At 39.4% G+C, this 26579-nt stretch overlaps 1 protein-coding gene and 1 long non-coding RNA gene across 3 annotated transcripts in view; one reads left to right on the forward strand and one right to left on the reverse strand.

Moving 5' to 3' along the window:
* Positions 1-6450, reverse strand: part of LOC147583336 (uncharacterized) — a 102308-nt gene extending 95858 nt beyond the window's left edge. The window contains exon 1 of the long non-coding RNA XR_015243047.1: positions 6332-6450. This is a non-coding gene — a long non-coding RNA (uncharacterized LOC147583336). The remainder of the gene's footprint in view (positions 1-6331) is intronic.
* Positions 6451-8974: 2524 nt separating this feature from the next.
* The window catches only part of STARD3NL (STARD3 N-terminal like), a 56510-nt gene continuing 38905 nt past the window's right edge, over positions 8975-26579 (forward strand). The window contains exons 1-2 of one of the 2 annotated variants that reach the window (XM_086696988.1): positions 8975-9184; positions 17938-18202. The gene's annotated coding sequence lies outside the window, so the exon portion shown is untranslated. The remainder of the gene's footprint in view (positions 9185-17937; positions 18203-26579) is intronic. The other variant, XM_086696987.1, reaches the window with a different exon arrangement.

Here is a 26579-nt window from a genome sequence, read left to right on the forward strand (position 1 = left end):
TGGCTAAATAATATTCCATTGCATACATATACACCAAATTTTGTTTATCCATTCATCCATTGATGGATGTTTGAGCTGTTTCCACCTCTTTTTTTAAGTTTATTTTATTTATTTTGAGAGAGAGAGGGAGAAAGAGAGAGAGAGCGAGCACAGGAGGGGCAGAGAAAGAGGGGGAGAAAGAGAGAATCCCAAGCAGGCTCTGCACTGCCAGCACAGAACCTGACACAGGGCTTGATCTCACCTGTTGTGAGATCATGGCCTGAGAGGAAATCAAGAGTCAGACGCTTAACCGACTGAGCCACCCAGGTGCCCCAAGCTATTTCTATCTCTTGGCCATAGTGAATAGTGCTGTGGTGAACATGCATGTACATGTATTTATTATCTTTCTTAATTATTATTTTGTGTCTACACCTAAAAGTAGAAATGTTGGGTCACACTATAACTTTTTGAGGAATGCCAAACTGTTTTTCACAAAAACTGCATCATTTTACATTCCCATCAACAATGGACAGGGTTCCAATTTTTCCACATCCTTGCTAATACTTTTATTTTCCATTTTCATTGGGGGAGTTGTTTTGTTTGTTTTGTTTGCCATTCTTGTAGGTGTGAAGTGGTACTTCACTGTGTTTTGATTTTCATTTCCCTAATAACTAATGATGGATGTTGAGAGTCTTTTCACGTCTCATTGGCCTAGTATGTATCTTCTTTGAATAAATGTCTATTCAAGTCCTTTGCCTATTTTTTCATTTGGTTGTCTTTTGTTGCTGAGTCATGAGAGTTCTTTATATAATCTGGATACTAGATTCTTATCAGATACATTATTTGCAAATATTTTTTCTCCATTCTGGGGTTTCACTTTCTTCTCTATTGTTCTTTCAGGCACAAAAGTGTTTAATTTTGATGAAGTCCAATGTATTTACTTTTGTTATTTTTCATACTTTTGTTGTCAAAGCTAAGAATCCACTGCTAAATCCAAGGACATAGAAATTTACCCCTATGTTTTCTTCAAAGAGTTTTATGGTTTTATCTCTTATCTTTAGACTACTTGCTCCTTTTGAGATATTACATCTGCCTACTATCTATATATCATCTAACTATCTATATCTATATCTACCATTGATGTAGGGGTCCAATTCTACCCTTTTGCATACGTATGTCCAGTTGTCCCAGCATGATTTGTTGAAAAGACTATTATTTATCCTATTGAATGGTCTTAGCATCTTTTTTGAAAATCACTTCGCTATAGATGTTTGAGTTTACTTCTGGACTCTCAATTCTATTCTATTGATTATACATCTCTATTCTGGTAGCACACTGTCTTGATTATTGTAGTCTTTTATTATGTTTTTTAAATTTATTTTGAGAGAGAGAGAGCACACAAGCAGGGGAAGGGCAGAGAAAGAGGAAGAGAGAGAGAGAGACAATCCCAAGCAGGCTCCACACTCGGCAAGGAGCTGGATATAGGGCTTGAACCCACCAACTGTGAGATCATGACCTGACTCAAAATCAAGAGTTAGACACTCAACTGATTGAGCCATCCAGGCGCCCCTATGGTAGCCTTGTTGTAAGTTTTAAAACCAAAAAATATGAATTCTCCAACGTTGTCCTTTTTCAAGATTGACTTGTCTGTCTGGGCCCCTTGAAACTCTATGTGAATTGGGAGACCAGCTTTTCCCTTTATGGAAAAAACACTATTGACATTTGGTAGAGATTGTATTGAATCTGTAGATGGCTGTGAGAAGTACTGCCATCTTAACAACATTAAGTTTTCAATCTATGAACATGAGATGTCATTCCATTTACTGAGTTCCGAAATTTCTTTCAGCAATGTCTTATGGTTTCCAGTGTATAAATCTTTCACCTCATTGGTTAAATTCATTCCTAGTTTTTTTCTATGTTTGTATAAATAGAATTCCTTTCTTAATTCTACTTTCATATTTTTACTTCTGGTGTATAGAAACATACCTGATTTTTTGTGTTGATGTTGTACCTGCAACTTTGTGAAGTTCATTTATTAGCTCTAGTAGGGTTTTTAAAACATTCTTTGTATTTTCTACATATAGGGCTATACCATCTTTGAATACATATAGTTTTACTTTTTCCTTTCCAATTTGGATACCTTTTGTTTCTGCTTAGTCCCTTTCCTACCCAGGGACCAGGGTCACCGACTGGGAACACAGGCTGCCATCTTCAACACCACTACAGAGCCTGGAGGGGCCTGGTCAATGGCAACTAAAAGCACCCAAAACTATTTTATTATTCAAAGTTGCCCCTTCCTTGATTCAGCACATGCTTGTTACTGTAAACTTTTATCTGTTTTCCAGACTTCTCAGAGAGTTTATTCCAATAGTGTTTGCTTAATTTTTTAATGTTTCTATGGAGGAGTAGGTTATTGGAGCTGCCTGCTCCACCATTGTCACCAATGTCATCCCAAATATTTTTCTTGTGGTGCATGGCACTATTCTAGGCTAAGGAACACCAAAATAATATTATTCACACCTGTCAACATGCTCGATCCATTTTGAGCTATAATTGACTATTTGGTATCGGACCAACTTCCTACCAAGGATAACCACAAGTTTGAAAAGAAAACAGTTGCATCTTAGAGTAACCAAAATAGCCAGGAGAGAGAGCTTAGGTATCTCACCTTAGATAGCCTAGTAGAGATTTTTATCACAAGCAAGTATACTCTAACAAAGAATGAAATAATTTCAAATGTAATCCCAGAAAAGCAAAAAGTACTAGAAGGCAAAGTAAAGTGCATATGCATATAATATATATATGTAAATACACATATATATGTAAATATATATAAATATATATATATGAAATAATTTCAAATGTAATCCCAGAAAAGCAAAAAGTACTAGAAGGCAAAGTAAAGTGAATATATATATATATATATATATATACATATATATATATGGGTAAATGTAAATTTCTCTATATAAAGCAAAATACTATTTTGTTGGGTTTTTAAATTTAATAAAATTAAAATACATGACAACAAGCACTCAAATCAGGAGTTGGGTAAATGAAATTAATGTTCTAAAGTCCTTGAATTGTCCAGAAACTAGAAAAGTATTAACTTGTAGTACATTCTAGTAAGTCAGAGATTCATTTTGTAATAATAAAGTAAGCCACAGAATAAGAAAAATACACACAACACATATAACTGACATAGGAGTCATATCTAAAGTATAGAAAAACCTCTTGAAATCAATAAGAGATGGATAGCCTAATTTTAAAATGGGCAAAGGACTTGAACAGGAATTTCACAAAAGAGAATATCCAAATGGCATACAGACATATGAAACAATGCTAAATTCTTTTTTAACATCCTGGAAATGAAAATTAAATCAACAATGTGATACCTTACATATGCATCAGAATGTACAACATCACAAAAAAACCTCGATGCTCTTTTCCACAGTGGCTATACCATTTTTACATTCCCACAAACAACATACAAGGGTTCTAATTCCTGCATATCCTTGTCAACATTTGTTATCTTTTACTAACATCTATCCAAACTGGTATAAGGTGATATTTCATAGTGGTTTTGATTTCCATTTCTCTGATGATTCGTGATGTTAAGTAGCTTTTTATATATCCTGTTTGCTATTTATATGTCTTCTTTGGAGAAATGTCTATTCAAGTCCTTTGCCTATTTTTTTTTTTAACATTTTTTAATTTTATTTTTGAGACAGAGAGAGACAGAGCATGAACAGGGTTGGGGCAGAGAGAGAGGGAGACACAGAATCGGAAGCAGGCTCCAGGCTCTGGGCCACAGCCCAGAGCCTGACGCGGGGCTCGAACTCACGGACCGCAAGATCGTGACCTGAGCCGAAGTCGGACGCTCAACCGACTGAGCCACCCAGGCGCCCCTCAAGTCCTTTGCCTATTTTTAAATGGGGCTATTTGTGTTTGTTCTTGTTTTCTTTGTTAAATATTTTTACAAGTTCCTTATATATATTTTAGGAAGTGGGGGGAATTAATATCTTATCAGACATGTGGTGTGCAAATATTTTCCTCAGTTTTTAGGTTGCCTTTCCATTCTGCTTTCTCCCTTTACTGAAGGAAGCTTTAGTCTGATGTAGTCCCACTCATCTTCTTTTGCTTTTGTTTCCTGTGCTTTTGATGCCATATCCATATATTCATGAAATTATTGCCAACACTAACATCATGGAATTTTTACCATTTTCCTCCAGAATTTTTACAGTTTTAGGTCTTATGTTTAAAGCTTTAATCCATTTTGGGTTGGTTTTTGTGTATGCTGTAAGGTAGGGGGTTATTTTCATATTTTACATGTGGATATCTAGTTCTCTCAGCCCCATTGGTTGAAGAGATGACCTTTTTCCCATTCTGTATTCTTGACACCATTGTTGAAGATTAGTTCCCTATATACATGTGGGTTTATTTCCAGGCTCTCTATTATGCTCTATCAGTCTGAATCTGTTTTTATGCCAGTATCATACTATTTCAACTATGGCTGCTTTGTAATATATTTTGAAATCAGGAAGTGTGATGCCTCCATCTTTGTTCTTTGCATTGGCTATTCTGGGTCTTTTGCTCTTCCACATAAATTTTAGGACTATTTTTCCATTTCTGCATAAAACGCCCTTGGAATTTTGATGGGAATAGCACTGAATATGTAGATTGCTTTGGTAGTATGGACATTTTAATGATATTAACGCTTTCAATCCATGAACGCAAGGTGTTTTCCACTTCTCTATATTTCCTTTAATTTGTTTTATCAGTGTATTATCGTTTTTGGTGTACAAATTATTCACCTCTGACATATTTTGGTTTTGATGCTAATGTAACTGAGAACATTTTCCTAATTTCCTTTTTGAGTAGTTCACCTTTAGTGTATGGAAATGCAACTGATTTTTGCATGTTGATTTTATATTCTGCAACTTTTCTGGATTCACTTATTCATTCTAACAGGTGTGTGTGTGTGCCTACGTGCATATATGTGTGTGTAATCATTAGGGTTTTATATATACGGTTCATATAATCTGCAAACAGAGACAATTTACTTCTTTTCAAGTTTGGATGCCTTTTATTTCTTTGTCTTGTCTAACTGTTCTGGCTAGGACTTCCAGTATTAAGTTGAACAGAAGTGGTGAGAAAGGGCCCCTCTGTCTTGTTCCTGATCTTAGTGGAAAGTTTTTAGTTTTTTACCACTCAGCATGAGGTTAGCTGTGGGCTTGTCATAGATGGACTTCATTACATTGAGGTACATTCTTTCTATACCTGATTTGAGAGTTTTTAACATGAAGTGATGTTGAATTTTATCAAGTACATTTTCTGCATTTACTGAGATAATCATATGATTTTTATGCTTCATTCTGTTAATGTGGTATATCATGTTTATTGATTTGCATTCTGGCATCCCAGGAATAAATTCTATTTGATCACAGTATATGATCCTTTTAATATGCTGTTGAATTCTGATTGCTAGAACTTTTGTCACAAATTTTTGCATCTAGGTTTTTTGTTTTTACAGATTTTTGCATCCATGTTCATCAGAAATATGGACCTTCAGTTTTCTTATCTTGTAGTGTGTTTTTGTGGTTTTGGGAGCAGTGTAATGTGGGCCTTGTACGATGAGGCCTTGTACCAAGCAAACTACTGCTTCTCTTTAAGTTTTCAGAAAAGTTTGAGAAGGATTAGTGCTAAGCCTTTAAATGTTTGATAGAATTCACCAGTGAAGCCATCTGATCCAGGGCTTTCCTTTGTTGGGAGAATGTTATTCAGCCTTGAAAAAAGAAGGAAATCCTACCCTGTGTGACATCATGAATGGACTCATTTTTCAAGTGTTTAAAAAGTAGAAGCGAATATTATCTATACCTCTTCATTTGTATCAGAACTTATTTTTCATTTTAAGTGTCCTTTTATCTAAGTAACAACTGCTTTGAAGCAAAAGCAAAAGTGCTAATCCATGCATTTCTGGCCTTCCAAATTTAATTGGGTAACAAATGATCGCATTATCTAGTTCTAATTGCTTAAAAGGCATGGGATAGACCAGTCGCACAATCAGAGACATCTTCCTCTGACACTGTTTTACTTAGTTCAAGCATCACATTTTCTGTACAGCATCTGTCTTGCCCAGACCATTCCTAGGGATTTCTGGAATACAAAATCCAGGGCCAAAACGTATCCTGGCCATCTAGGCAAACATGGATCCCCAGAGCCTGAACCTGGAGGGGGCAGAGAAGTTTTCGGGTTCAGGTTCCAGGTCTGGGGACATCTGAAGTGAGGTCTGAGTGGGGATGCACAAAGAAAGGAACAAAAGGTGACCCAGAGTCACTGTAGCATCTCTTACCTGCTTGTGGTCCCCTCATGATGATTACCCTCAGGGCAGACACTGAAGACCAGACCAGCTTGGGGCTTTCATGAAGTTTGGTGTGAGGAACAGAAGATATCGCATTGTCACAGAGAACATTATGCCTGGAAATAAGTCAGTCACAGAAGAACAAATGCTGCATGATTCCACTTATATGAAGAATCTAGAATAGTCAAACTCATAGATGCAGAGATTAGAATGGTGGTTGCCAGGAGAAAGTGGGGAATTTTGTAATGATTATACAGTTATGGATATATACAAGATGAATAAATTCTAGAGCTCTCCCATATGACATAGAGCCTACAGTTAACAACAAGGTGCTGTACACTTAAAAACTTGTTGAGAAGCGGGGCACCTGGGTGGCTCAGTCGGTTAAGCGTCCGACTTCGGCTCATGTCATGATCTCACGGTTCGTGGGTTCGAGCCCCGCACTGGGCTCTGTGCTGACAGCTCAGAGCCTGGAACTTGCTTCAGATTCCATGTTTCCCTCTCTCTCTGCTCCTCTCCTGTTCACACTCTTTCTCTCTCTCAAAAATAAAATAGACATTTAAAAACTTTTAATAAAAAAAAAACCTGTTGAGAAGGTAGATCTCACGCTATGTGCTCTTAGCTAGAACAACAACAAAGGCAAGGGGACGTATAGATGCAACCTTTTGTATATTCAGTTTGCCTCAATAAAATTGAAAACAACAACAACAACAAAAAACAAAGAAAAAAGGATGAGCAGAAAAGAAAACTGAGAATATCAAGTGTTGGCAAAGATGAAGAGCAACAGGAATTTTCATTCTCTGCCAGTGGGTTGTAAACTGGTAAACCAAAAAACTATTTGGCAATGTCCACCAACAGTGGACATATGCACATCCAGTGCCATAGTAAGATTACTCCTAGGGATATACCCAAACCAAACATGTAACTATGTGCAAACACCTAACGTCAAGCAGTATCAGAATAAATGGAGACATCTTGGAAGTATACACAAAAAATAAACTACTACATTCTTGAATATGGATCAATGTTACAAATATATTACTGAGCAGAAAGGGCCACATGAGAGTACACACTATCTTTGTCCATTTACAAGTGTTCAGGCAGGCAAAACTAATTTTGGTGGTAAAATTCAGAATCGTGGCGATTTGTGTGTAGGAGAGCAATGACCAAGACGAGGATGAGGAGAGAGTCTATGTTCCTGGTGAACTTTTAAAATCTTGGGCTAGGGAATGGTTACAGAAGTTCATTCACTTTGTTACCAAGACACGGACACATGATGACTGCACTTCTTTTGCACACGTGTCATCCTTCAAAATTTTTCTTATACTCATCAATTCGGAAAATTTTTTTAATCTTTTTTTTTTTTTTTTTTTTTTTTTTTTTTTAATTTTAGCAAGGATGCAGGGAAAGAGTTGCTCATATATTACCGGTAGGACTGTAAGTTGTAACAGCTACTTAAAAGGACAAATGAAGGGAATCTACTATGAAGATTTAAAGTGTGCATTCTCTATCCAATACATTCACTTGCTGGTATTTCTACCCTAGAAAACGCTTGGGTATAGGTTCGACTTACGTTGAAGGTAGCGATGCTTCTGATAGAAAAACGAAAAGAAAGGAATTACATATCGAAGGGTAAGGAAGTCATAAACTGCTTCTATTGGTTCTGGACTATTGGTTCTGAAGACTAACGTGCAATAGTTTAAAAGAATGTTGATTGGAAAAAAATACCTACACAAAATGCATAGGAACTAGGGGTCATCCTATAGGGACTGGGTTTGTAATTAATGCCTGAAAAGGATTTTATTCTAATTTGTAATGTTTCCATTTATTATTCTGTGTAACTTAAAATTAATAATAGCACTTATAATGTCTCTGGAAGAATATTCACCGAGTAACACTGGTTGCCTCCAATAGGTGAACTGAGTGCCTGAGGAACTAGTAGTGGAAGAATTTTCACTCTGTAGCTTTCTACATCTTTAAATATTTGAACGTTATAACTGTAGCATCTATTGGTAAAAAGTTCAATTTAAACTTAAAAGTAATTTGAAAAATAACAATAATTAAAAGATGCTCAGTCTCCTGGCCAAACATACAAATATAATTAAATGTGACTACTATTAAGATCCAAGTGTTAGATATGCGACAGGAGCACAGAGAAAAGGTCTCCTAAATAGGTGTGGGGGCCTGAGAATTCAGGGTGGAGGTGACGCTTGAACAGAGCAATGTAAGGTCCTACTTTTTAATTCCTGGAGAGCTCAGTGCGAGGTGCCAGGGGCCCTGAAATCCAGGCCACGACTATTTTCCACGAGCCGGAACCTAAATCCCCACCAAGAGACAGGAGGAAAGCGGAAGAAGCAGAATCGCCAATAACGGGAAAGCAGCCTCTTAATAAAACGGCAAGGGACAACACTCGGGCAAATCCAACCAGCCCGCAGCTCTCAGAGACCGAATTTCAGATTCCCACCCTCTACACAGGCGAGGCGAGCCCGCCCTCTCCCGCCTTCCGGCGTTGCTTACTGGGCGGCAAATGATCGATAGACCCATTCACCAATCGCTGGCTCTGTTACGGGAGGCAGGAGGGCCCCAGCCCAGTCTTTGGTCCCTCGGGCGAGATGGGCTTCTGCGCGTCGACGTCAGCGTGTTGACGTCACGGGCCCGGTACCAGAGGAGGTCCGGGGGCTGCTGGCTGCGGGCGGTGGGCTGCGCGTCGCCTGCTGGGCTTGGTCCCTCGTCCCCGCCCCGCCAAGCCCCGCCCCTCCGCCCGCTAGGGCTTCCGCGGGCTCAACCGCGGAACCGCTGTCCCCGGGCCAGCCTGGGGCTGCCGGCCCGAAACCACCCGATGAGGTAGGCTGGGTTTCTCGTCACCCTATTTGACAGATTGGAAAACTGAGTCACCCGGGATCAGATGACTTGCCCGGGGCTCAGGGGAGACCCGTGAACGGAGGCCAGAGCCCGGGCGTTCGGGTGTTTGCTGAGCGCTGTGCGGTCCTCCGGGGAGGAGGAGGGGCTAGGCGGGCTGTGTTTATAAAGGATGCAAAAGTGAAGTTGCAGAATGCCGAGCCCCACCTAGTTCCACTGCTTAGGCTGGGATTCGGGGGATGGATACAGGTTGTGAGTCTCCATTCCTTCACCCTGCGGACCCCGAGGAGCCCTCGGTGGGGTCCCGCCCCGTGCTGGCGCCATGGGCCCTCCAGAGTCACCAAGAATGGTGACTGGGGTGATGCGTGGGTTATACAGACAAGGTCTATCATTGACCTTTTTTATTCATTAAAAAAAAAAAAAAAAAAAAAAAAAATCTGTGTTTCAAGCAGAACAAAATGGAAAAAGCGCAAGTTATGAGTGTTCTGGCCACAGTTTCATTTCACTGCTTTGCCCACTCATGGTATCCGGCCATATTTTGAAATCTCAGCAGCATGCTTATTTTTGTTTAGGATTTTCTAGAAAGATCCCCCCCCCCCCTTTTCGTCCAAATACGGGTTAACATTGTGAAACTTTTCCTTTACCATCCCATTACTGCACCAGTTATTCACCATGTCATTTGTCTTCTGTTTCACAGATGGAATCACTGAATTCATCACTTGACTCAGTAATAGTTGGGATAAGTTTAGCAAGGTAACAAAGTAACGGGTCTGATCTCAAATACACTGGAATTAGTTCGGTTTGTTTACCTCACAGTCATTGTTGAGAAGGGTTCTGAAAGATAATTCCCATCTATATACCATCTACTCATCCGCCTTCTCTTTCTAAAAGCAGGATCTCGAAAAACAAAACTTACAGTACCTTTGCTTTATGTATGGATTCATGCTCGTAAAGTGAAAAAGTGTACTGTACAACATATGCATATGTATATATTTTGTATTTTCATAAAAATGGACTTTTCCTTATGTTCACAGAAGGATGGCAGTTTTAATCATCAGAGTTTATTCTTTGAACAAGTTCATCAGATGAATACATCTGATCCTACATCATCTCTGTGCCACATTTTGGTTTAAGGTGTTGGGGGATTGAGTGCTGAAGAATTTAGGTCAGATTCCTGCCCTCACGGGCCTTCCATTTTGGTGGAGAAATGATAAACATGTAAACAAAAATGACAATTCTAGATAATGATAAATGCCAGAAAAAATACTGCAAGATAAGGGGGTAGGGTGTGACTGGGATGTGGGGGGGTGGAGGGAAATTTAGATATGGTGGACGCGGAAGACTTCTTGAGGAATTGACAGTTTGGCGAGACCTGAGTGTGTGGAATGAGGCAGCATGGGAAGATCTGGTGGACGTTTCCAGGCAGACATAATAGGGCAAAGGAACTAAAGGAAAAATGGGCTTAGAATGTTACAGGGGTAGAAGAGGAGCCGTGTGGAGTGCAGTAAACCTAGGAGACAGTGAGGTGGGGTGGGGCAAATGAGGTGGGCAGGAGCCACAGGCAGGATCATCTGAACCCTGAGTAAGGATTGCAGACAGGCAAAGGAAGTAGGGCTTGTGTATTGCCAAGACCCGCTATTTAGTGAGACTCATAGACTGTAGCCAGCTCTCTGCTTTATTTCGGTTATGAAGTCATTGCAGTAATTCATTATGGTTTGTTTTGTTTTGTGTTGTTTCACCAGTAGTCCTCTCTCTCGCTGAAAATCTGTCCTCTTCCCTGTATCCCATGCTGTTGTGTTCCTGGTTGTCATTATGACGTGCAGGACTGTAAGCCTCTGCTGCTTATCATCAGCTCCCTGCTTTTATCCTTCCTTCCTATGAGTCCTCCAGTATTTATGTGCTCACCCTTTGCAAAGGACTGGCACTCAATGCCTGCCATTCTCCATGCTGAGTTTTAGGAAACTGTGTTGTCAAGTGGATTACCGTTTGCCATCAGGACTTTCATCACTGGCCAGGGACTTAACGTCCACCTTTATTTAGTGCCTATAATGTGCCAGGTGCATTACGTACATTCTAACCCTTCCAGCATATTGCAGAGGTAAATATTATCCCTTCTTGAGCAAAAAGGAAGTGTGCACTGAAGGCCATCCAGCTAGTACTGAGTGAGCGTAGATTTGGTCACTCCAGTAGGCCTGCCCACAGAGCCTCTTCCGTGCCACTCCGCCTCACTGCTTCCCTGGATATGAAGCAGCAGCTATACATCTCCACTATCTGAAATTAAATTTTTTGAAATGGCATTTCAGAGGTCATGATTCAACCCTCTCAGTTTAGAGGTGGGCCTGTGGAGGGCCATAGATGTTCAGTGATTTTCAAGACTTAACTGCCACCAAATTCTCTCACCTTCCTGATTCGCAGCCTAATTGTTTTTCTGTTATACTACATAAGATTTCTGCATATATGAAAATACAATATTTCAACATGACGGGCTTATTGTCCAAAACTCGTACAAGGTAGTAATGCTCCTTAGGATAAAATAATCCATTGTTTTCTTTCCCTTTTCTCAGCGGCGAGCAGGTGCAAACTCGCTGGACGAATCTTTGCTTTTAGTTAGGAGAAAGACAGTGGTTTCAAAATGACTTTAAAATTTAAGGTTTAATTTCACCTGTCTCTGAAAGGGAACTTAAAGCTTGTTACTGGTTTCCCAGCTTTAATGTTGTGTTTAACAGTATGGGAACATTGCCTAGAGTGGCTGCCTCATAGTTTCTGTTAGCAAGTGGAGTTTCTTCCTAGAATGGAGGAAGCCCTTGGGCTAGCTCAGGGATATAACTTCTCTTTCTTGGTAATTATCATTTGTAAAAAATAAGGAAGAATCAGTTTGTGAATTCTATGGTTCAAAAATGTTCCTACAGTTTAAAAAATACCCATTATTTATTTCCAGGCTTTGCTTCTCAGTTATGATTGGGATATGGTAGGTGAATAATAGTAAACTCGCAAATAGTTAAGTTCACATTCTTGTGGCTTTTTTGACTCTCCTCTAGCTCAATAGAGATTGCCTTTCATCAGTCAAATTAGAATTATGTTAATGGAATTGCCTTCTTTCTTACATGTGGAAACTACTTAAATTTAGGCAAAAGAGAGCTTTTGCTCTTTAAGCCATTTGCTGGGTATTTTGACCGAGTATCTCCATCCTTCAAGATTGTTGGTGCCACTGATGTCCATGTTCTGGAGATCTGGGCTGTCATGACTTGGCCTCAGACTGTAGTGCCACCCTTCCACCGTGAGCCCACTGCCCCAACTGGACTCCTGGCCTTTCCAACTTTGGTGTCTTTGCTCATGCTCTGCCTGGAATGCCTTCTAGATGGACAGATCCAGCCAAAACTCTGCCCATCCCTCTGTGTCCATCTGTGCTGCTTATTTAATGAGATATTTCCTGTGTCTTTAATGGAAACCTCTTTCCCAGCCCCTCTGGGAGTATTTCTCTGACAGTTTACCAATCCTGGTATCTTTGGTAATACATTCTTTTATACATGGGTGTTAAATATATATTTCTTTGAGCTTAAAAGATACTTATCAATTCATGTTACACATGCAGTTTTTTGTAGATTGTAGAGACCTTTGGTTTTGTTTACACGTTTACGATTTCATCTTTGAGAGAAGCACCATTCTGCTTTTCTTGGCTCTGCTTCAACAGAACCTCTTTCCTGTTTCAGTTAAGGGTCTGACTTACCAAGGGATCCTGTGAGAGGAACTCAGATCTTTGGGTTGTGAATATTTAAGGCACACTGTCCCCCCAGAAAATCATTCTCTGTGTTTATGGTGTTGGAAAAAGTAAAAGCAACTCCACTTGTTAATATTAAAATGAGATGGGGCGCCTGGGTGGCGCAGTCGGTTGAGCGTCCGACTTCAGCCAGGTCACGATCTCGCGGTCTGGGAGTTCGAGCCCCACGTCAGGCTCTGGGCTGATGGCTCAGAGCCTGGAGCCTGTTTCCGATTCTGTGTCTCCCTCTCTCTCTGCCCCTCCCCCGTTCATGCTCTGTCTCTCTCTGTCCCAAAAATAAATAAATGTTGAAAAAAAAAAAAATTTAAAATGAGAAAGGGCCAGAGAGGCCAGCCTGGGGCACCTGTGGTGCTGGGCTGAGAAGCCTGGTTTGTACTCCTGGTTCGCAACAGCCACGTGTCCTGGGTTCTGATGCCCGGCATCAGAAATCCTGGCAGCCACTTATGAGCCTATCAGCGGAGCTTTGGAGCAGAGTTTTGGAATGATTTCAACAAATAGCATTCAAAATACATTGGAAAAAGAGATGACCAAATTAATTAATGTGGGGCATTTTGATTAATTGTTTTGTCAGTTATAGTTCATTAAAGATGGAATATTCTTGGCTCATTCAATATCATATATTGAAACTCCAGACATGTGTGTAGACTTGCTTCATTTTGGTTAACAAATACCCAGATCCCATACTTTTATATGATGATATTTGTAATTCATGAATTGAGCAAACAAATCTAATGCCTAACATGTGGCCAGGCATTTCCCTGCCTGCGAAGAATATAGACAGGTCTTCTGGGAGCTTTTGGTATAGTACTGAGAAAAAGACATGTAAGCAATATGTGAAATGTATATGAAAGATTTGAGGTGCCATTAAAGATATGTGGCATGTATGTTATCCAATTGGATTCAGAAGGTTTCTTTGAGGAAGTGGTACTTAAGCTTCCTTGAACAATGAATAGGCTTATTATTGCTGTTGTTGAAGTGCTTGGAAGAAAAGGCTCTCCAGGAAGAGGGAGCATGAAGGAAAAGGCATAGATGGTGAAACCTCCTCCTGTACAGGGAACTTAAAATAGGTCTGTGTGGCTAGAGCCCTGGGTGTGAGAGAAAAGGAGTTTTGAATAGAGGGATGAAATGGTTCATTCAGGTTTTCGTTTTTAAAAAACTAGCATGAAACCAGCATGGAGGATGTTTTGTAGATGAGCAAGTCTGAATTACTCGAGTAATGTGAATGAGTGGTGATTGGGAAAACCGTGGAAAAGTCCAATAAGAGATATTAGGGGAATGACATGGTCATCAATCAGTTTGGAAAATGGAGCTCACAGCGGAATCAAATTTAACATGTTGTCTTCATAATAATGCTGTACACAAGATCTTATGGGTTATTATTGGTTCATTTTTCCTACCTGAGACATTTTTGAAATATTTACAGGTAGTGTATGTTATACATCAATATATGTATGTTTAAGTCTTTCTTATAATTTTCTTTTTGACTTTGTAATTGCTTGTCTCTTATTAAATTATTTGAGAGGAAATAATAGAGCTTGTTTCAAACCTTTTTTGAGCTTTTCAAACCTTGTGAGCTTATGGAGATCCTACTACTTTGGTGATATCCTCTGCCTCTGTAACACGCTCTGAGCCCATTCTTACTTATTACGAGGTTGTGATTCTGTTTTCTGGCTGTATTAGCCTGTGGTTGCATTGAGTCTTATAAATTAGTGGGGTGTGTGTGTGTGTGTGTGTGTGTGTGTGTGTGTGTTTTGTTTTCTGAAGCACAGGTGAGTCTGACATGCTGATATCTTGAATTTCCTATGTGACCACCTAAGAAGTCTGATGAAGAAAGAAAAGGGTACTGTTTTGTTTTTTTTTTTAATCCAGGCATCAAAATTTTGCCATTGACTTTCTTTATATACCATGTGCACCAAGCAGACCTTCATCCATGATAAAGATTAATAATTATTTTAGGAACTGTGTGCCATCTTTGTATATCAAAGTATAGGAGAAAGAGCCCAAATGTCTGTCGACTGATGAATGGATAAAGATGTGGTGTATATATATATATATATATATATATATATATATATATATATATATACACACACACACACACACACACACACACACACACACAATGGAATATTACTCAGCCATTAAAAAGAGTGAAATCTTGCCATTTGTAATGACGTGTGTGGAGCTAGAGAGTATTATGCTAAGCAAAATAAGTCAGAGAAAGACAAATGCCTTATGATTTCACTCATGTGTGGAATTTAAGAAACAAAACAGATGAACATATGGGAAGGAAAAATAAAGGAAGGAAGCAAACCAGAAGAGACTATAGAGAGCAAACTGAGGGTTGATGGGGGATGGTCTAAATGGGTGAAGGGTATTAAGGAGGGCACTTAATGATGAGCATTAGGTGTTGTATGTAAGTGATGAATCGCTGAATTCTACCCCTGAAACTAATATTATACTATATGTGTAATAACTAGAATTTAAATAAAATAAAAATTTGAAGCAAAAAAAAAAAAAAAAAAAAAAGAAGGGAACTTACTAATAGTAATGTTACTTAACACAAATAAGGAAACTGAAATTTGGAGAAATTAAGTGACTTGTCCAAACCCATACCACTAGCAAGGACTTCCAAATAAGAAATGAGGGGGCATCTGGGTGGCTCAGTCAGTTAAGTGTCCATCTCTTGATTTTGGCTCAGGTCATGATCTCACAGTTCCTGAGATTGAGTCCCACATCAGGCTCTGTGCTGACATCTTACCTGCTCACATGCACATGCTCTCACTCTGTCTCTCAAAATACATAAATAAACTTTAAAAAATAATAAAAAATTTAAAAATGTAAAAAACTTAAAAAATAATAAAAAATAAAAATGTTCATTTTTATAATCAGGATTTTCTCAGCAAAAAATAAGTTTTCTGGACAGAATAAGAAATATGTCTGATTATAAAAACAAACAAAAACAAGTGTAGGAGATAACATGTAACTTTTGCCTGTTGGGTGAAGATGTGAATGGCACTTCCTCTTACTGACTTGCTCTGGTTTGTGAATTAGGAAATTGGCCTTGGATACCTCCAGGGGCAGTTGATGTTTTATCTCCCCTGGCATTACGCTTAGTGCGCCACTTTTGCCAGCTATGGAGCCCCTGCAGGAGCAGTGAGTACAGGATGGGACACTTGTGGGAACCCTTCTCTCTCCTCTTCCATGGAAGGAGTCTTGTGCTTTTGAATGAAGAGAAACCCAGTTCGCCCCTGGATAGCCACCTTAGCTTTGCTGTCTCCTCATCAGCTGGCTACTTGAGTTTAGCTTCTGTCTTCCTGTATAGAGAATATGTTTGGGGAGGCCTATGGAGAATGTGCCATGAACACATTCTTAGTTCTAGTCATTGAGATGAAGACAGGTAGTCGCTAAAAGAAGTGAACTCTTGGGACGCCTGGGTGGCTCAGTTGGTTAAGCATCCAACTTCGGCTCAGGTCATGAGCTCATGGTTTGTGGGTTCAAGCCCCACGTCTGGCTCTGTGCTGACAGCTCAGAGCCTGGAACCTGCTTCAGATTCCATGTCTCCCTCTCTGTCTGCCCCTCCCCTGTTCACGCTTTGTCTCTCTCAAAAATAAATAAACATTAAAAAATTTTTTTAAAAGAAAAAAAGTGAACTCTTGTAGCCACTTTCCTGTGACTCCTGGCAGATCAGTGAACTCCCTGCCTTGGGATGGTACTGATTTTCACATCTAGATCAATAAGACCATAGTTCTGTCCTGAGAACTGAAAGCTTCTATTTGAATACTGCTTGCAGTAAGTACTGGTGCAGAGAGGTCTTCCTTCCAATGCATTGCTAAATATTTCAAGTTTCTTAATTGAGGGACTTTGTTGGTTCACGACTTCCTCAGGAGCTTCCTGGGTGTAATCTGAAACTGGCCCCTATATGTGTAAGGCAGGGAGAGAGCAAAGAAAGAAGAAAGAGGCAGACCACTTCACATTGGTAGTGGTGTTTTCAGGAGCAAAGGAGCTTAACTTACAAGGCTGTCTTGAGCACCTGCAAGACAGTGGCTTCTCTCACCCACCCTCCAGGGTCTGCAAAGTTGATGTAGAGGCCCTGAGTGAGTTCAGTCAGTCATATACCCAGTCCAGATAGCCTCAGCACCACGTTTCTGTTTCAAGGCTGTATCTTAGGAGCAGCTTCTGGGAGGGGGGAAGGCAAGCAGAGTACACATGCCAAGGCCGGGGAAGGGGGCAACGAGCCTCTGACTGGCCAGGTCTGGCTCACAGGTTGACTGGCGGTCACATCTTCATCTCCAGCAGATGTCATCTGTCTAGATAGTAATGTGACTGTTGACGCCATCGTTGCTAAAGCTGGAGGCGCATCTCTAAGAGGAAGCTTGAAATATTCATGAGAATGTGAGGCACTTAGGAGCAGCATGGTTCTCTGAATTACCATATACTAATGGTTGACAGTACTAATGAAGTCCAAATTGGGAAAAATAGTGGTAACTCCATAATAACCACCAAGTATTTTATTACTGATCTCTTGTGATTTTTAAAGAAAGCTAGATGTTCTGGAAAATGGTGGGTAGTCAGCAACCAGAGAAAGCAGTGTTACACCTGTGGAAATGACTCCGTGTGACTCGTGAAGGAAAATGGGATTATGTATAGCTTCTGTGACCTAGAAGATTAAAATAAAGCTGTTTGTAGAGGAGCCGTGTAAGAAATATTTGAGTATAGAAGTTAGAGCTCAAGCTGAGAGAGGGAGAAAAGCTGTAATATCTGAGCACCAGAAGAGACCTATTGGAGGAGAATCAGAATTTGGAGAGAGACTGTGGAAGGTAGCTGTAGAGACCCATGTTGTTCCACTCATTTGGGGCCCAGATAGCAGTTTCTGAAAAAGACGAGACAAGTGAAAGAATGTTCTTGTTCGCTAGAGCCCAACTTGAGACAGATTTTTTTTTTTTTTTTTTTGGAACAGTGGTAAGATGTAGCCGTAACATGCCAGCCATCTGACTCAGCCAGTGCTGGTGACATAACTGGCTACCAAGGTGTCAATCCCTGCAGAGGTACTGAGCTAACAGCATGAACTACCCAACAAGACTGGCTACTCCGTGGCATGCTGCCATTTTGCCAACCTGTGATCTGTGGAAGAACAAATATACGTTGTCAAGTCCTTGGCAGTCTCCAGCTGGCTCATCTTCCCCCGGACCCGGCACCACCCAGGGGCATGGTTATTGTCAAGGGTACATTGATTTCCTTCCTTTCTTTCTCCTCAGTCATTCCCTTCTGTTATCTATCTATCTGGCTCCTCAACTAGATGGAGATTCTGCTAAGAGCATGGGAACTCTTGCATTGCCCTTTGAATCCTTTTAAATGTCCTTGGTATTTTACATTTTGTAGGTGGTCAGTGCTTATTATTTAACAACATGGGAACTTTCAGTGGACTTAAAGAGGGCCCCCCCCTTAATTATTTTCTATTCTGCAAATAAAGGCACTTTGTTTTTTCTCCATCTTTTATGGAAAGAAGGGAGAATATTCAAATTTCTGTTCTCTTGCATGGTTTTAACTTCCATCTATATGCTATCAACTCTCAGATTTCTATATCTAGCTCAGACCTCTCCTCTGAACTCCTGACTTAACGTACTTTACTATTTACTTTAATAATGATCACTGTCAGTGTGGATATTAATACGTATCTCATACTTTATGTGTCCAAACTAAACTGATGCTCTTCCTCAAAGTTGCCCTGAGACTATCTTCTCCATTGCAGCAAATAGCAACTCCATCCTTCCATTTCCCCAGGCTATAATTCTGAAAGTTCTCCTTTCGTCCTTACTTTATCCTCCCTGCCTCTCCCCCGCCCCATATCCAGTCCATCAACAAATGCTTTTGGCTCTGTAGTTAGAACCAATCGATTCTTACCGCCCCCACTGCTACCACTGTAGTCTCCCAAGTCAATGCGTCACCTCTTGCCTGAATCGTTGCCATAACCCGCGAATTGGTCTTCCTGCTTCTGTGGTTCAGTTAGAGAGCCTCTTAAAGCTTCAGTTGAATCAGGTTTCTCGCCTAGTGAAAACTTTCCAGTCTTCCTATCTCATCAAAGTCTTTACAGTGGCCTGTAAGATCCTCTGCCCCTTCTCTCTTACCCTCTCATGTTGGTCTCCAGCTCTGTTACTTAGCTCCGGCAAAGCTGAAAGCCATTGACCTGTCTGGACGCCTACGCGGCCAACTTCACCCCACCTCGGGATGTTACCCTTATCCTTCCCTCTACCTGCCTTGCTCTCTGCTGGTCTTTGCTCCACCTTCTCAGGGAGGTCATCCTGACCACTCCCAGTTTAAAATTACAATGCTTTTTTGTTTATCTTCTGTCCCCTTACTTTAGAAAATAAGCTCAGTGCTCAGAGGAAGGCCTGACACGGTTTGGGTGCTCAAGACGTATTTGTGGAGTAAATAAAGTAGACGTGCTATATTCCTGGCAAACTTTGAATTTTCAGAAATTATCAAGGACAATTTTAAAATTTTGTAGTGCCCATCCAGATTCAGTTTCTCGGTATATGTTTTGGTTTGTCTCATAAAGTACAAGAACATCAGTATGCATTTATCCAGCCATCTTTAAATCTAATATTTCTTTTTTTAAAAAATGTTATTTATTTGGGGGGAGGGGCAGAGAGAGGGAGAGAGAGAGAGAATCCCAGAATCCTATGTGGAGCCTGATCCCATGAACCACAAGATCATAACCCAGGCCAAAATCACTTAGAGAATTAAGTTTTTCTATGGGCGCCTTGGTGGCTCAGTCCGTTAAGCACCCAACTCTTGATTTCAGCTCAGGTCATGATCTCATGGTTTGTGAGATTGAGCCCTGCATTGGGCTCTGCGCTGACAGCATGGAGCCTGTTTGGGATTCTCTCTCTCTCTCTCTCTCTCTCTCTCTCTCTCTTTCAAAAATAAATAAACATAAAAAAAAATTAAGTTTCTCTAAAAACAGGTGTGGGCTTGGGAGATAAATTAGTGTTAGTAGAGGACTGACTTAAAAACACCATATTTGGGGGCGCCTGGGTGGCTCAGTCGGTTGAGTGGCCGACTTCGGCTCAGGTCATGATCTCGCAGTCCGTGAGTTCGAGCCCTGCGTCGGGCTCTGTGCTGACAGCTCAGAGCCTGGAGCCTGTTTCGGATTCTGTGTCTCCCTCTCCCTGACCCTCCCCTGTTCATGCTCTGTCTCTCTCTGTCTCAAAAATAAATAAACGTTAAAAAAAAAATTAAAAAAAAACAAAAACAAAAAAACACCATATTTGTTTTCTGCTTTAGTTTTTCCAAGCCATTGGTAATTAATTTCTAAATAAATCTTAGTCTTGAAGCATATTGTTGAAAGGTTAAATCCTGCTTATGTACGGTTACTTTGGTCTGCTGATATTAGCAGGAATCATTGAATGAGACAAGGCCGTGAGAAATGACGGGGTTTTAACCGAGAGCCTTGAATGTGTGTGCTTGGGGCAGAAAGTGTAGCAGCGAAGAGTGAGTAGATTTATCAGGATGGAACAAAAGCTTTTATTATATCCCAAGTGAGTAAAGAACAGTAGAAAATATGAGACCCAGAAAATAAATATTTGGAATAAAGCCATGGACATTATATAGAGATATCACTATGGAGCTGGACATTCTAAATTCTTAAAGCAAAGAGAAAGGACAGAAGGAAGTGGTGTGGGAGTGTAGGTACCAGTGTTAGTATAAGAAACCAGCTGCACGGGGGCACCTGGGTGGCTCAGTTGCTTGAGTGTCCGACTCCTCATCTCTGCTCGGGTCATGATCTCACAGTTCTTGAGGTCAAGCCCCAAGCCAGACTGCCCTGACAGTGCAGAGCCTGCTGGGGATTCTCTCTCTCCCTCTCTGCCCCTCCCCTGCTTGCTCACTCTCATTCTCCCTCTCTGAAATAAATAAGCTTTAAAAAAAAAAAAAAAGAAAAAGAAAGAAATCATCTGCATGAATAAAATGGCACTGAGGCTGAGCCTCAGTGGATGATGCCTTGTAAAATTCTTTCCTGAGGTGTCTGGGAACAGTTTGGGTACAAATCTGTGGAACCGAATGAAGGACAGATTTGGCTTGGAAAAGCTTACAGAAAAGTGATATCTTATGCACATTTTCATTAAAGACCCAAGCAAACTTTAGACCCTGAATTCTCGCTCAGCATGCCCTCCGCTGTTTAATTTAGGCCTCATGACAACAACAACAGAAAGGCCATTCTTAGGTATTTGACACGGGCTGAAAGTTCAGACAGAGTGACTCCTGTCTACAGTCACAAGCACTTTAGAAGTCTTCAGCCAGTTTTCATTTGTGTGGGGATAATTTGATAGTTATTATATAATGGGTAAAATGATTTGGGGGTCCTGAGCACTTATAGAGGTTTTCCTTTTAGACTGTCACTGTGTCTCAAACTGTCATGTACAGAAGAATTATTATGCAAATGTGTACAAAATCGAAGTGCATTCTGCGTTATAGAAAAACTGGTTTAAGCCGTTTTCTAGGATGATTCTGGTTCCTCTGTACTCAAAAAAGGTAGCCCCCACTGTAGCAAAGTCAATTTAATGATTTTTTTGCAATGAAAATTTGCCTGCGCTCTCTTTAATATCTTTATATGCTACATACGCATATGCATACTGTATATACATTACATGTAAATATATTTGTATCATATGTATGTTTATAGATGCTGGATGGGTGGGTAGATAAATAGAGCAACTTTATTACAAAACATCTTTCTGTCCTTAGTGTTTCTGAACGATTTGTAAGTTAAGCTGTGTACTTCACGACACTTAACTACTCAGGACTTCGTCATGCATTTCCTAAGAATAGGGCCATTCTCCTACATAACCAGAATACTAAGCTGTAATCAATTCCCCAATTGTCTTCTGTAACTTCTCTTCCTTTTTTTTTTTTTTTTTAAATTCAATTTCAGTCTAGGCTCATGCATTGCATTTGATGGTTGTGTCTCTTTATGCTTTTTTTAAGTTTGAAGAGTATCCACAGCACTTTTCCTTTTTTCTGTTCTTTATTTTCTTTTTAACCACATTGACTTCTTTGAACAGTACACAGTACCTGTCTTGGAGAACGTTCCAAATGCTGTGTTTGTCTGGGTGTTTCTTTATGACTGAAATCAGGTGAAACATTTTCGGTGAGGGTGTATCATAACAGATGATTGGTGTTACGTACTTCCTCCTACTTCATGTCAGAAGATATATAATGTCTGCTTATTCCAGTATTGGTGATGCCGCCTCATTACTTGGTACAGATGGTGGCTGCTAGATCTCTTCACTATAAAGGTGTATTATCCCCAATGGAATTATTAAATAATCTGAGGGATAATACTTTGAGACTGTGAAGATCCTATTTCTCAACAGCTTCATAATAATTTTTAGCATTCATTGAAGATTCTGACATGATTCTGTTATTCCAAGTAAGGGTTACAGATTATTGATTTTTCTCATTTTATTATCTTTTCTTCCTTTTTAAAAAAATTTTTAATGTTTATTTTTGAGAGAGAGAGAGAGACAGAGTGCAAGCTGGGAGGGACAGAGAGAGAGAGGAAGACACAGAATCCCAAGCAGGCTCCAGGCTCTGAGCAGTCAGCATAGAGCCCGATGTGGGGCTTGAACTCATGGACCATGAAATCATGACCTGAGCTGAAGTTGGATGCTTAACTGACTGAGCCACCTAGCTGCCCCTTTTCTTCCTTTTTTTTTTTTTTTTATCTGATATATTTTTCTGTAAAGTTAATAATGTCATTACTTGTTTTCATGTTCAAGTTGTCCCACATTGGCCAGTGGGAACCCCTCAAGACAGCCAATATAGTTTTTTAATAATGATTATGGTTTTTTTGTGTGTGTCTTCTCTAAGAAATCTTTGCTTACAAATAGGTTGTAAAAATATTCTACTTCACATTCTTAATTTTTGTCTGGTGTTAGGGTTCAAGGTTCGTTTTTGTTTGTTTGTTTGTTTTTCAGTTTTGACGTCTGGTTGTCCCAGCAGCATTTGTTGAACACAGACTTTCTTTCCACCATTGGATTGCTCTGACATCTTTGTCAAAAGTCAAATGATCAAATAAGTGCAGCTCTATTTCTAGGCTGTCCGTTATGTTCTGTTGATCTATTTGTTGATCTGTATATTAGTACCACACTGTTTTCATTCCTGAAGTATTATAGATGATCTTTAAGTTAGGTAGTAGGAGTCTTCCAATTTTGTTGTTCTTCCTCAAGATTCTTTGGATATTCTCATTTCTTTGCATTTCCGTATACATTTTAGAAATAACGTATCAATTTCTACCATAAAAACCTTGGTGGGGTTATTATTGGAATTAAGCTGACTCTGTAGATCAGTTTGGGAGGAATTAAAATGTTACCACTGAATTCTTCCAATCCATAAATGCTGTATATTTCTCCATTTATTTTCATCTTTATTTCTTCTCTCTGCAATGTGTTACAGTTTTCAGTGTTGGGATCTTGCATATGTTTTGCTAAATTTATTCCTTAAATTTATTGCATATATTTTATTAAATTTATTTTAATGTTTTCAATGCAATTTTACATTTTCTTCTTTCCTTCCCCTCTTTCTTCCTTCCTTTCTTTCTTTTTTCCCCTCCCTTCCTTCCTTCCTTCTTTCTTTTCATCTGTCTCTTTCTCTTTAGTTTCTCCCCACTCTCACTGTCCAGAATGAAGGAATTGGTAAATAGGTGAATCACAACATTGTAAGCAAGCTGTTGCTTTAAAAAAAAATGAGCAAAAATAGTCTTGCTGCAGCATAATAAATGCCATTATAGAGGTCTATGCTGTTCTCTGCTCAGGGGAGAAAGGTGTGGAAGAGTGGGAGGAAGCCAAAGCCTCCCAGAGAAAATGGCGTTTGAGTTAAGGCTTACGGGATGAGTAAGCCAGAGATGTAGGGAGAGGAGCCGTCCAGGTAGAGGGAAAATTACAAGTAGAGGTGCCTGAGAATGTGATTCCTTTAGGGAAGTGCTTGTGATTTTTGGCCTGAAGTGGTTCTGGAGAGGGAGGCAGAAGTAGGCCACGTGTTAGGTTAGGCAAGATTAAGGAGTTTGAGGTCTACCTGAAGGTCCCCGGAAACTATTTAATAAATGATCTCTGAATTTAATTTGCTTCTCTAAAAAATTTACAGGTGTTGGATGAGAATTCTTTTTTATTCAAAAGAAATTTCTTTTCCTTGTGTGCCTTGTCTTTCTTTGCCCATTTTTCTAATTGAATTGTAAGGTCTTCATTGTGTCTTTAATCACGTAAGTTTTACTTCTAATGTGTTTAAGATAGGGAAGCTTTTTATTTTTATGTGTTGAGACCTGTTTCTCTTTATTCTTACAGATTCCTCATCCTGAAATCATGTTATTCACCTGCAGTTTCTTCTACTACATAACCCAGGAGGATGGCTTTGTTTCATTAACTTTTATTTATTTTCTAAGTGCTTATTTTTTTGAGAGAGAGAGGAAGACTGTGTGTGCATGTGTGTGCACAAGCAGGGTGGGGGCAGAGAGGGAGGGAGAGAATCCCAAGCAGTCTCTATCCTGGCAGAGTGGTACTCAAACCCACAAACTGTGAGATCATGACCTGAGCCTAAATCAAGAGTCGCTTAACCCACTGGGCCACCCAGGCGCCTGTGTTTCATTAACTTTTAAGTGGAACCCTCAGTATATTTTGATATGTAGGTTTCTTTCTCCATGAGCTAGAATCTAGAATGACTAGTAGTTCTAGTCTCTTGCAGCTGAATTTCGATGGCATCTTTATCATCGGTAGATATTTTTTGCAGAAAAACTTAGGAAAGTTCTGGGCAGATAGTTTATAGGTAATGAGTTTTCCTTGATCTTTAGTAGTTTTATTATTTGCTTAATTGAACTAATATTTGGTACTTGGTCAATTTCCTGTTACAGTTCAGATTGCTGACTTCTCCTGATAAATCAGTAGTGTGGCACACATATGGCCCCTGAAGATAGGCACACAGTCCTCTCCTGTCTGCCCCTGTTCTGTGTCTCCTGATGCTGATTATCAGTTGTCGCTTTTTCTTCGTTTACACTGTTGTCTTTCTTATATCACTAATGTATTTTCTTATGTCTCTTTCAAAACTTGGAGAATAAGAGACTTGAGAGAACCACATTTTAAGGAAAGCGGAAGACAGTAGATATCTAGATGGAGATGAAGAGTCTCACAAAGTTTGAAGTTATGCCAGTCCCCCCCCCAAATTGAAAACCAGTCAAAATGTGCATAATTTCAAAGCTTTTTGGCCCAAATGAATTATAGGTTGTGTTTATGAATGTTTTTGAAATGCAAAGAAACATTTTAATGGGTGAATAGAGATAATCTGCCTTCTTATTAGGTTTAGTTTTTATTTATATGAGTTTTTACTTATTTATGTGATGTTTCAGGAACATTTGAATACAGAAGATCTACTCATGGGAGCAGTCGCAAGGTTTAAAGGAGTCTAATGTACGTTAAGAACTCAGCACTGTGCCTAACTCAGTCTGTGCTACAGAAATGACTCATTTTGCTATTAGGTTAATATGTGGTATATGCAGTGTTATATAATATATAATAAGATGTCAATAGATAGGATTAGTTCATACTTGTGTTGTATTCTTTGTCCCTGTATGTTCTTGGTCAGATAATGTCGGATTATTCTAGCTTTAAGGGTAACCTCACTTTCTTTGTTTCTTTTTTTTAATGTTATGGAACATAACATAACATTTAAAGTTTGTAAAATTTTATTTTTTTCCCCCAATTTTGAAATACCAATCAAACTGTCTGACTCTAGTTCCTTTGCCAGGTAATTCTTTGTCAACTTTTTCACTTTTCCTTTGGGCTCATTCTGGTTGATTCATTCTAGTCAGCCCATCTACATCTTCTTGATGTAATATTTCCAAAGTATTTATGCTTTTCAAACACAATGAGTGTGAAGTGTCACTTACTGTTTGAAAAACCACCTCTCCTAATAGTGTTACTTGTATTCCTTTCTTAATCGCCCCCTCTGCAATCTAGATTTGCTTGTTTGCCCATTTCTTAGGCTTATTTATATATCTTAAACTTACAGAAACGTTTACCCATGTACAAAAGTAGGGAGTTTAGTGTAATGAATCACATTATACCCATCCCCCAGCGTGGAACATTTATCATTCTCCTTTCAGATTTATTTATTAATTGTGTTCACTGTTTTTCTTTTTTCCTTTTTAATGTTTTTCCCTGTGGGATACTTACAGTTTTTGTAACGTTATAATTTAAATGCCTCTTTTTAAAATTTTATTCTTTATTTAAAAAGGAATTAAAGCACTTTAAGGAAATGAATTTGATGATAAGCACAACTATGACACCTTTCCACTGTTTTTACTGTCATTATTTTTTTAATTATACAACATAATTTATTGTTTTTCAGAGTAAGATGTGTTACTTCTATTGTATGCATTTCTCATCCCTGATATAGGAGAGGAGAAAAATGGATATTTACACTGAATATCAGAGAGTTTGACATGTTCTTATCTAAATGCATCTTTAATAGAACATTTTTAAATTTTTTTTTTTCAACGTTTATTTATTTTTCGGACAGAGAGAGACAGAGCATGAACAGGCGAGGGGCAGAGAG

Source organism: Puma concolor, chromosome A2, assembly GCF_028749965.1.
Source record: "Puma concolor isolate L17-30 chromosome A2, mPumCon1.1.hap2, whole genome shotgun sequence".
NCBI classification, from domain to species: domain Eukaryota; kingdom Metazoa; phylum Chordata; class Mammalia; order Carnivora; family Felidae; genus Puma; species Puma concolor.